We start from the raw sequence: 12020 nt of genomic DNA, 5'->3' as shown, positions 1-12020 counted from the left end.
TGAATGAGCCTTAATATATGTTAAGTTAAAGCCATTGTCTAAATGACATTTCAAATAAATGCATTTTACAGATGATAGAAACTTTTAAGCATTAATATTTTAATATTTAAACAGTATGATTAAAGAATCAGCAAGAAACATTTTTTAACTATGACGGTGGTTATCACAATCTAGAATTATGGTTCCACTACTACTCAGATGATACCACCTCAAAAGGTTTTCTCTTATTTTTGTCCATTTACTCTAAATTTTAAAAATTAAAAAGATTTACCCAATGTTACTCTTATTCAATGGATGACAGATTCAAGATTCAAGATTATCTTAATAGAATGAAATAAAGAAAAATAAGTTTTAAAGAGTTAAAAAAATAGATCCTGACTTTCATTAAAAAAAAAAAAAAATCTATTGCTCTTGCACAGTGGGGGAAATCTTGGATTAACAGGTTTACATGAGGATGATGTTGGTGTTTTAATTAAGGAGTGTAGAATTATTAAGGACTCTGTGTAGGAGATGTCATTTGTAAGATAGGAACATATGCACAATTTGTGGAACATCTAGAACAGGGCAATGACAACATGATTACTGGCTTCAGAGCTGTCGTGGAAAGTGTTCCTTCTGGAACCAGAAGGCAATCATTTCCAGTAGGTGGAGGTTTCAGGGAGGCATACAGATCCTGGTTCAGTTGGAGGGAAGCATCTACTATAAACCAGGGACTATGCTAGCTCCTGCAAAGAAGGTAGTATTTTTCACAGTTTTGCAGAAGGGAAAGCTAAGGCTCAGAGTGGTATCAAGATACAACTGTTTGGCACAATTAAATGAACTGTCTCTAAATTTTCTTTCACTGGAAGTGAAAGGTGGGATGATCATTTTCTAGCAATATTGTGAAAGATTTCTGTATTGCATAGAAGGTTGGATAAAGAGACCTCCAACGTAATTTCTGATGCCAAAATTCTTTGATCCTAGGATATCTTTATTAAATGGCATTGTGAATCAAATATAGTCTCTTGTCGACTCACTGCCATCACTACAAACAGACTCATTAATTTGGACTTAAATTATGATCTTTTTACCCAGATTTGAAGGGCTGCAGGTTACTGATCGTATGGAATCAGAAAGCAGAGAGAAACTGTGTATTATAGCTTGGACTTCCCTGTTGGCTTCCACTTCTTCCTTCCATTATTAGTGCATCCTGAGCTATAATATGCTACTTATTTTGTGCTCATTTGTCTGGCAAATGAACTACTGGCAGCTGTTTCTCACATGGTGTCAAGCATATGGACATTGTGACAACTGTTTTCTCAAAGATGTTTTTATTCGTGGGTCATGGTATATTCTGGAAGACTGGGGCTGCCAGATGCCTGACCAGAATAGAGAACAATGGGCCTTTATCTAATTTTATTAAGTGATCGGTCCAAAGGTTTTAACAACCTGATGACTACAAGCCTTGTTCTTTCTCTCCAGCACCTTTATCACCTTCTTTCCTAGACCTATGCCTCTAACCAGCAAATCCCAGCCATAAAAATCAGAGAGGGGAATTCAGTCTTAGCATTGCTTTTACTAGAACCATAGAAGCCTCCAAATTTGTAATTAATATAGAAAACTTAACTCTCCAGGGAACTCACATACTTTGATATTGACATACTCAAACCATGCCTGTTGTCTAGAAGAGGAGAAATAGGTTGGGAAAGGGGAATATGTTTGATCAAGTGGAGATACTTGTGTTTGCCAGGGGAGAAACTTGGAGGGGAAAGGGAGGGGAAAATATTATCTTCTGTACTGTGAGCCTAGATAACAGGCATTTAATAACCTTTCTTTCATCATGTGGCAAACTAATGTGGAATGTCTTGGGATTCTTGATTCCTTGGATACACTAGATGACCTTGTAATTGGGGGAGCTGCTAAAGTGGTTCTCATCTTACTTATTTTAAAAATGGGTAAGGAGATGAGAATTTTATTGGTACTGGGGCTGATCATATGAAGAAGCAATTACTCTTTTTTGAAAGTTCTACAGAAACTGTCTCTTACATGACTGACTGAGTTCATAATAGTTTGTGGCATATATGAACCAGTGGGGAATAGAAAGTATATTAAAGTTAACAGGTTTCATAAAGACCAATTAGACCGTAGGTGTGTGTGAAAGGGGCCAGTTCTAAGCTCTGAGGAAGGGTAGCCAGAGAGTAAGGCCAGCTGGGGATGCTCATTGGAGTGTAGAATTTCAGAAATAGTAGGGCTCAGTATCAGCACGTAGGGGGTGAGGGGAAGGGCAGGAATTGAAAAGAGTGACAGTTAAAAGGAAGCAAAACCAAAGTGGGAATGCCAGCATAAGTTGATTCCACCACTGGTGTTCAGATCTGTCTGTATATACCAAAAGCCTGGATGGTGGGCCAGTCAGAGCCTATGTATTTGAGGGACTGAGGAGCATCCTGGGAAGAGTGAACCAGTCAGACATGTCTGACCCCTTAACAAAATTCTTGTTAGCAACATCTTATTAAAAATGGTGGACTGAAAATACAGCTTCCTCCCAAAACACTAAAATAACAGTACGGGTGCTTGGGTGGTTTAGTTGGTTAAGTGTCTGACTTTTGATTTTGGCTCAGGTCATGATCTCACAGTTTGTAAGATCAGCCCTTTGTCAGGCTCTGTGCTGACTACATGGAGTCTGTTTGGGATTCTCACTCTCCTTCTCTCTCTGCCCCTCCCCTGCTTGAGCTTGGTCGTTCTCTTTCTCAAACAAACATTTAAAAAAATAATGGTAAAAAATATTAAATGACATAAATCAATGAGGATAAAGAACGTGGGAGAAAAGATAATAGCACCCAAACAATGTCAACAAAATCTTTGAATATGGAAAGTAAAAGACAAGCAACAATTGTTGGAGCAGTCTAGAGTAAGCAGAAATCTAGTGTGGGGAGTGGGGGCTAGGTGTGGGGGATAATAATAATAATAATAATAATAATAATAATAATAATCAAGCGCATGTGTGCCACAGAACCACAGAAAAGACTGAGTGAGGAATTGGAGACATCAGTCATCTGAATATCAAGTGGCAGGGGTAGAGGGCTAAAAACACAATGATTACTTAGGCTATAAAGTAAGTTAGAGCTGAGATCCTCACCTGTTATTCATTTGTTTGTTCATTCCTTTGTCCCCTGGAGAAGCTGAATTAGTTGGAGTCACCAAGAACAACTGGGAGGTGGGAGAAGACATCCCACTGAAAATGGAGATTTAAAGTTGAGCATTCTGAAGCATCAGACACTTCTGTCCCTTGCTCTTAAGACAGTGCTTTCACTGCAGCCCTTTCAAGGTGGTTTTTTCCTCCCATATTCCTATTATTGATCTAGAGTTGGAGTAGATGTGCTCCTTGTTCCTTATCACTGCTTCCAGATATTTCTCCCTTTGTCTTCCTTTAAAACTCCCCAGCTTTGAGTCTCATGCCATCAAATTGTATCTCTTATTTCATTATTGCTGTCATCTACAAAATCTACTAGTCCCTGGGTCATTCACTATCATTTCTCAAAAAGTTTAGCTCTTGGCTTATTTCACTCCCCCCAACACTACTGTTTTAATTCTTGGTGATTTAATTATATACATGGATGATCCTTTCAACACCCTGACATACTGGTTCCTTGAATAACAGTGTTCCATCGATTTTATCCTCTCCTATTCCCTGCCATTCATTCCCATGTTCATACCTTTGATGTTATTTCCAAACACTCTAACTCCTCCATGTCAGGCTCATGTATCTCATTGTTTGACCACCACATTCTATCTTCCAGCCATGTCCTAGTAACTTGATTCCAACACTCCTTTGGCTACCACCTTTCACTGTCCCTACTCTCTCTCTGAGTTCCTCTCTTCCCATCATTAACCAATTTGGGTCCTAGGGCCAGTCATTACAATGATTCACTTGCATATACTTTTAACTCTGTATACCCTCTTTTTCTCACACTCACTTCACAAAACTACAATGTTAGTTAAAACCAGCTCTTTGCTTACTCTGTGCCTGCACAAGTGCAGCAAACATGCTGACTGGTCTCACTTTTAGTTTTTAATTCCAGTGTCGTTAACATACAGTGTTATATTAGTTTTGGGTGTACAATGTAGTGATTCAGCAGTTCCATATATTTACTCAGTGCCCATCAAGATAAGTGTACTCTTAATCCTCTTCACCTATTTCACCCATCCCACCACTAGTCTCCCCTCTGGTAAAAGTCTGTTTTTTGGTTTGTCTTCCCCCCGCCCCTTTGTTCATTTGTTTTGTTTCTTAAATTCCACATATGAGTGAAATCATATGGTATTTGTCTTTCTCTGACTGGCTTATTTTGCTTAGCATTTATACTTGCTAGATCCATCCATGTTGTTGCAAATGGCAAGATTTCATTCCTTTTTATGGCTGAATAATATTCCTGTGTGTGCGTGTATACTGCATCTTCTTTATCATCAGTCAGTGGACACTGGGCTGCTTCCATAATTTGGGTATTGTAAATAATACTGCAATAGACATAGGGGTACACATATCCACTCTAATTCATGTTTTTGTATTCTTTGGATGAATACCCAATAGTACAATTACTGGATCATAGGATAGTTCCATTTTTAGTTTTTTGAGGAAGCTGCGGACTGTTTTCCACAGTGGCTGCACTAGTTTGCATTCCCACCAATAGTGTACAAGGATTCCTTTTTCTCCATATCCTTGCCAACACTTGTTGTTTCTTGAGTTTTTTATTTTAGCCATACTGACAGGTGTGGGGTGATACCTCACTGTGGTTTTGATTTGCATTCCCTAATGATAAGTGATGTTGAGCATCTTTTCATGTGTCTGTTGGCTATTCTATATGTCTTCTTTGGAGAAATGTCTGTTCATGTCTTCTGCCCAATTTTTAATTGGATTATTTGTTTTATTGCTGTTGAGTTGTAGAAGTTCTTTGTATATTTTGGATAATAGCCCTTTATTGAATATGTCATTTGCAAATATCTTCTCCCATTCAGTAAGTTGTCTTTTAGTTTTGTTGTTTCTTTTTCTGTACAGGAGCTTTTTATTTTTAGGGTGCCTAGGTGGCTCATTTGGTTGAGTGTCTGACTCTTGGTTTTGGCTCAGGTCATGATCTGATACTCATGGGATTGAGTCCCACATCAGGCTCCATGCTGAGTGTGGAGCCTGCTTGAGATTCTTTCTCCCTCTGTCCTCTCCCTCACTTGATCCCTCCCTCTCTCTCTCTAAAAAGAAAAAAAAAAGAAGCTTCTTGATGTAGTCAATAGTTTGTTTTTGCTTTTGTTTCCCTTGTTCAGGAAACATATCTAAAAAAATGATGCTACAGCCGATTACTGCTTGTGTTCTCTCTTCTATGATTTTTATGGTTTCAGGTCTGACATTCATGTCCTTAATCCATTTTGAGTTTATTTTTGTGTATGGTGTAAGAGTGGTCCAGTTTCATTCTTTTGCATGTAGCTATCTAGTTTTCCAGCACCATTTGTTAAAGAGACTATCTTTTTCCCATTGCACATTCTTGCCTCCTTTGTTGAAGACTGTGACTGGTCTCACTTTATTTCTTTTAAATAATTTTTTAATGTTTATTTATTTTTGAGAGAGAGACAGACAGACAGAGAGAAAGGGAGACACAGAACCGGAAACAGGCTCCAGGCTCTGAGCTGTCAGCACAGAACCTGATGCGGGACTCAAACCCACAAACCATCAGATCATGACCTGAGCCGAAGTCAGATGCTTAACCAACTGAGCCACCCAGGCGCCCCGTGACTGGCTTCACTTTAAATTCATGTCCATAACTCTCAGGTCCTTACTTCTGCCCAACAATCCTATTTCCTTAGTCATTCCCCTTCCCATTCTCCTAGATCAGAGATCTGCAAACTATTTATATAAAGGACCAGATAATAAGTATTTTATGCTTTGCAGGGCATACAGTCTTTTTAATAACTAATCTACTCTGCCATTGGCAGTATGTAAATGAGTTGAATTTGAATTTTATATAATCTGTATGTGTCACAATGTAGTATTCATCTTTAGATTTCTTCCCCCAACCATTTATTTTTTTTTTAATTTTTTTTAAACGTTTATTTATTTTTGAGACCGAGAGAGACAGAGCATGAACAGGGGAGGAGCAGAGAGAGAGGGAGACACAGAATCCGAAACAGGCTCCAGGCTCTGAGCTGTCAGCACAGAGCCCGACGCGGGGCTCGAACTCATGGACTGTGAGATCATGACCTGAGCCGACCTGACGCTTAACCGACCAAGCCACCCAGGTACCCCTCTTCCCCCAACCATTTAAAAGTATGAAAATTATTCTTAGATTGCAGGTTGTACAAAAACAAGACTTGGCCATAGGCTGTGGTTTGCTGGGCTATGTCCTAAGTTATTTCATACCTTCTCTTCTTCTCAAGTCTCTAACACCTCTTTTCCCATTCTCACTCTCAGATGATGACCTTGCTTTCTACTTCATCCATAAAATAATCAGCAACACTTACTACCCCTACCTTATGTAGCCTCTAACTACCCTCTCACTTGCATCTGTATACATATATTCAGCTTTCTCTTCTGTTACTGTTACCATAGCACAACACCTAACTACTATATAATTTACCACTTTTGTTTATTGTCTGTCTCCCCCTCTAGAAGCTTAGTTTCAAGAAGATAGGGAGTTTTTCTGTTTTATACACTGATGTATACCCAGAACTGGAACAGTGTTTAGCATGTAAGTATTCAGCAAATACTTGAATGAATGAACACACACTCCCAGACCAGCAAGCAGAAGTTTAGAGAATTTTTCTTCAGAGAAACTTATCTCTCCTTCCAAGAGAAAAGACTTACCTATCTTGTTATTTGGAGATCTCCTTGAGCACACCAAGTGTTAATTTTTCAAATTTCTTTAAAAAACATCCACAGTAAGAAATCCCATTTTATGGGATTGACCCAGTACTTGAAATGTACATATGGTGTGTACATAAAAGTTCCATAAAATAACTTTTTTATATGTGATATATTCTGATATATTTTCCATTCTTTTCTGTCATTTGGGGCAGCAAGGGGATGGGATTGGTTGCAACTGATTACATTTATTTTACAAACCACTAATGGGTTTGCAATCAGAATTTTGAATACTGCAGGGTGTCCTAATTACAAGCCCTGTCCATGTACACTGAGCTTCCAATCAGCTTTCTAAGACTGTACTCTTAGCCAAGGATCTCTAGACATTAAGAAAAGCTTCTCACACAAAAGATAGAAACAAAGACTGAAAAACTCAATGCAGACAATTCAAGAAATAAAACATTAGAAATATTCTCAGATAAATAAGATATTGCATCCCCCAGATGGAAGAGAATGCTATTTAAAGGGTGGAGGGAAGGGTGGACAAGAAAGTACTCTAGTAAATATAAGGCAGGATAACTGAAATGTAAAAATTCAAAAGAAGATTTGGAATATGTAAATATTTCAGGGAAAAAAAAAGTAGAAAAGGGAAGAAATGATAAATTATCCTAGGACAAAAGCTGTGCAACAGGCTTAGAGAAAAACTGGTCCAGAGTGAGGGAGGATGATGGATTCTTAGAGGGTTGTCTCCAGTTTAAAAAACAAACTGATAGCCTCCCTGATTTATTTGAATGTATTGAGAGAAGACTTTCAGATAAATTAATTATAGATACTTGAGTGCTAGCCGCTTAAGAAAGCATGGAAAAAGAGGCAATGGCTAATTTCAGTCAAAAAGCCAAAATTTAGTATTATGCTAATAGGGTCAACTATGAATAATACGTAGTCATAGTATAATGAATGGTTATTTACCTAAGGTGTTATTAAATACATTGAAGGATAGAGAAATATGTGTTTATGAGAGGGCATTAAAGTATAAATGCATAGTCTATTTCCTATAGCAAGAGGTAAAATAATAGACCAAACTGAAAAATCAAGAACTAGTAGTATAAGCATGTTATTAAGAAATATGGAGAGGGGCACTTGGGTGGCTCAGTTGGTTAAGCATCCAACTCTTGGTTTGTGAGATCAGATCCATGGCTGCCTCTGCACTGATAGTGCGGATCCTGCTTGGTATTCTCTCTCCTGTTCTCTCTGCCTCTCCCCTGCTCACACACTCTGTCTCTCAAAATAAATGAATAGACATTAAAAAATATGTATGGAGAGGGCCGCCTGGACGGCTCAGTTGGTTGAGTGTCCGACTTCGGCTCAGGTCATGATCTTGCAGTTGGTGGGTTTGAGCCCCGCGTCAGGCTCTGTGCTGACAGCTCAGAGCCTGGAGTCTGCTTCAGATTCTGTGTGTCCTCCTCTCTCTGCCCCTCCCATGCTGATGCTCTGTCTTGCTCTATCTCTCAATAATAAATAAACATTAAAATATATATATATATATATATATATATATATATATATATATATATATATATGGACATAAATCCCAAGAGATAGCTAAAAGGTAAAAAAAAAAAAAAAAAAGGGGGTTGTCTCTGAGGAGCTGAAATTGAGAGTGTAGAGGGCTGGGGCAGAGTCTGCTGTGAAATCCTATTTGATTTTTTAAAATATACTATATTGGTAAAAATAAACACAAATGTAGATTTCATTTATTTGAAAATCATAATGGTTTAGAGAGGAGGGACTGTTATCCTTAAGTGTTCCCTTAGAACACTGGGAGACCAACAATACAGATTTAGCAGTCTTCTGAAAGAAACTCTTAAGATTCTCCCAACTTTGGTACTAAACCTTGTATTGTTTTGTTATTTTAGGGACTCCAGTAACTTATCAGCAATAGTTGCACCAGCATTTCTACGAATAGGGAGAATATTCTGGCCCCATATATTGTTATCATGGTGGGGACCAGCAAGTGATGTGGCATGGCACACTTAACACAGTTTTACAGGCAGCAGAGGGCAGAAAATCTCACTAAAGGAGGTCAAGTAGGAGGAAGTATCCTGGTCACGCACGTGGTAAAGAGAGCTCATATAAGACATTCCTGGGTATGCTCACAAATAACTGGAAGAACGTGTGTGTGTGTGTGTGTGTGTGTGTGTGTGTGTGTGTGTGTGTGTGTGCCCTGTCCTGCCATAACCACTACAGGCACAATCCAAGGAAACCATCATCATTGATGTTGTGCATGACTCCATTTGTTCTGGACTGGCATGGCCTGGGAAAGTGTTGAGTAGATCGGGTAGGGTGGAGAAATAAGAAAGGGGCATCCAGAGAGCTGTTTGATCACTGGAGGGGAAAGGAGGTGAGGAGGCTACAGACAGAGGTGGCAAAACCTTGGTCCCAGATACACTTGTCCTGGGTTGTTGCTTCTGTGCTTCCTAACCTTCTAACTTCCACATTTAAATCACATTTAAATCCCCCCACCAGGGAAATTTTCAGCCCTCAAAAAGAAGTGAGAGGGCCCAGGCCAAGTGGGAAAGTGCCCCTGGATCTATGTCACTCCTTAAAAAAAAATGAAGTTGGGAAACCTAGTCACAGGGAAGCAAGAAAAAAGGAGGGGAAGAGTGGATTCTGACTAAGGGAAAAGATTGGGTACTAAGGCCAGTCTTTCCTATAAAAAGAACTCTGATGTGGCCTGAAGGTCTAGGAAGATCCTATGTCAGAAATCTCCCCTCTCCTGCCTACTATGGTGCCCCAGATCCCATCCATAGTTCTTTGGGCTCAGCATCACCTTCTAATGGTCAGAAAGGAATCAAGTAGGGATTCAAGTAGGTACCTGCTTGTTTGACACAGACCAGAGGAACGTCTCCTGTTCACCCTTTCCCTTTTCTGGATCCCCACAAACATTTATTGGTTTTTACACTATCCCAGTCTCCAGGTACAAAGATAATAGGCAAAGTCCCTGTCCTCAAAGAGCTCACAATATTTGAGTGGAGGCTGGGAATATAGAGGCAGATGTGAAAACATAGTTTTACCATAATGGGGTAAGGTATGAGGTATTTGCACAAACACAGAAGGGAGTGCACTTAAGTCAGGTACGTCTCTCTAGCTTAGAAGACCCCTGACCTAAGGGGAAAGTGTTATCTAGGTGTGAGCAGGGCAGAACAAGAGGAACTAACCTCTCTACTCCTTCTGCATCACCTAAAATTACTTTCTTTCCTTTTTTTTTTTGGCGGAGATCTACCTCCCCTAAACCCTTGGCTCCAGCTGTGCCAATTCCTCCCAGTCACCTTTCTCTTTACCCAAGCCTGAGTCTTCATTCAGCCTCCAGCCAGGCAACCATCTTACAGTCACTCTTCACTCATGGTAGCCATATTCCATATTCTACAACAGTGATACCTAACATAAATATTAAATTCTCTACTAGCTACATTTAAGAAGTAAAAAGAAACAAATGAAATTGTTTTAATAAAATTTTATTTAATCCAATGTATCTGAAATATTTCAACCTTAATATAAAAATATTGATATTTTGGGTTTTTTTTTTTTGTATTAAGTCTTTGAAATCCAATGTCTATTCTACACTCAATTCAGACTAGTCACATTTCAAGTGCTCAATTACCACATGTGACTAGTGACTATGTATTGGACAGTGTAAGCTTAAAATTCTGCTTCCATGAGTGTACTTGGTATTTCCCCATTAAACAGATGAAGCCTATCAGAGGCATTACTATATATTTATTTTAAGCCTTTGTACTCCCAGTCAAGGGAGAACAATTTTGAAGAAAAGCCCTATGAGGTTTTAGCCAGAGTACTCCCTTTAAATGCCAGACCTAGACATTTAACCCTAAATTGATCCCAAACTTGCTTTTAGCAATCACAGATCTACAATGCTTCACAGGCACATCTGACCTCAGGTGTCTCCAGGTTGTTCTCTGGCCAACAGACCACCCACAACAAAGACTTGATATTTCACTAATGTGACAGTATCTTCATAGGGCAGCCTGGAGGGACTTTGATGGAAGGTCATCTAGTCCTACCCCTCTGATTCTGGTTGGGACTAGGTGCCATTTGGGATCGAAAGGGGTTAAATATTTGGGGGGCAACATCAGACACCTTGTGTTACATTCTAGCATCAACAATAATCACATGGGAGAAAAATACCGAAAAAATTCTATTAAAACATTTCTGCAAACCAGAAAAACCTGTAAGTTTTGTTTAAAGAAAGAAACATGGGTATCCCATGGGACAATTTGAAATCCACAGATAAAAGTTCAATTTCATACTGAACCAAGAACCAGAGGCTCAGAAAAGGTAAGTGTTTTGCCTAGTCATTCAGCAAATCTGTAGTAGTGGTGATGAACCCTGTATCCTTTCCATTATCCAGCTCCACTCTCCACTAAGTGAAAAATATTTTAATTGGAGACAGTGTGCCATCTCCAGGGTTCTAAATTACCTATAGAGGATGACCTGCACTGGAAAGACCGGTCAGCGCTCCCCCAACTCTGACTTAGGGGCCAGTCGCCCTGAATAGGATTGCAGCACCGGGATCCCCCACCTTCTGGAGTGCTGGGCAGAGGAGGCCACTAGGGTGGTTCTTTCTCCAACTCCACACCCTGCGGAGCCTGCCCTGGCCTGGCCCACGCCGCGTCGCTGTGGCCCAGTTCCGGCATCAGGGTGAGCCTAGGACGGTCAGCCCCCAGCGGGAGGCAAGTGGGGAGACCTAAACAGAAGCCAGACCCACGAAAGCAGAGACTTAAAAACCCTGCGGGGAGCGGCGTTCGAGAGGCGCACGGGCGGCAGGTTGGTACCCAAAGTGCCAGAGAGGACCCCAAACCCCTGGTTGAGGGGGTTAGGCTTCCCGGGAAAGGATGGCTCGGCCAGTCAGTCCCATAGCTCCGTTTCCACGCCTGCCACCCGCCCCCCTGCGCCTGCGGGATGGGCCGCCCTCTCAAGCAATCCCTGGGGCTTGGGCTCACTGCAGCCTAGTGTCCGGCAACGAACGGCTCCGGCCTCGCAGGGGTCGCTGGAGGTTCCCATCTCAGCTCCTGGGCTTACTGGGGGTCTCCCTGGGCGAGCGGACTTTACAGAGCACTGGCGGTCCACAGCCCCCACTGCTACTGCATCCGAGAAAGGCAGCTTCGCGCCTCAAAGTTCTGCC

Source organism: Neofelis nebulosa, chromosome 10 (assembly GCF_028018385.1).
Source record: "Neofelis nebulosa isolate mNeoNeb1 chromosome 10, mNeoNeb1.pri, whole genome shotgun sequence".
NCBI classification, from domain to species: domain Eukaryota; kingdom Metazoa; phylum Chordata; class Mammalia; order Carnivora; family Felidae; genus Neofelis; species Neofelis nebulosa.
The sequence above is the reverse complement of the archived record's forward strand: the minus strand, read 5'-3'. Positions refer to the sequence as shown.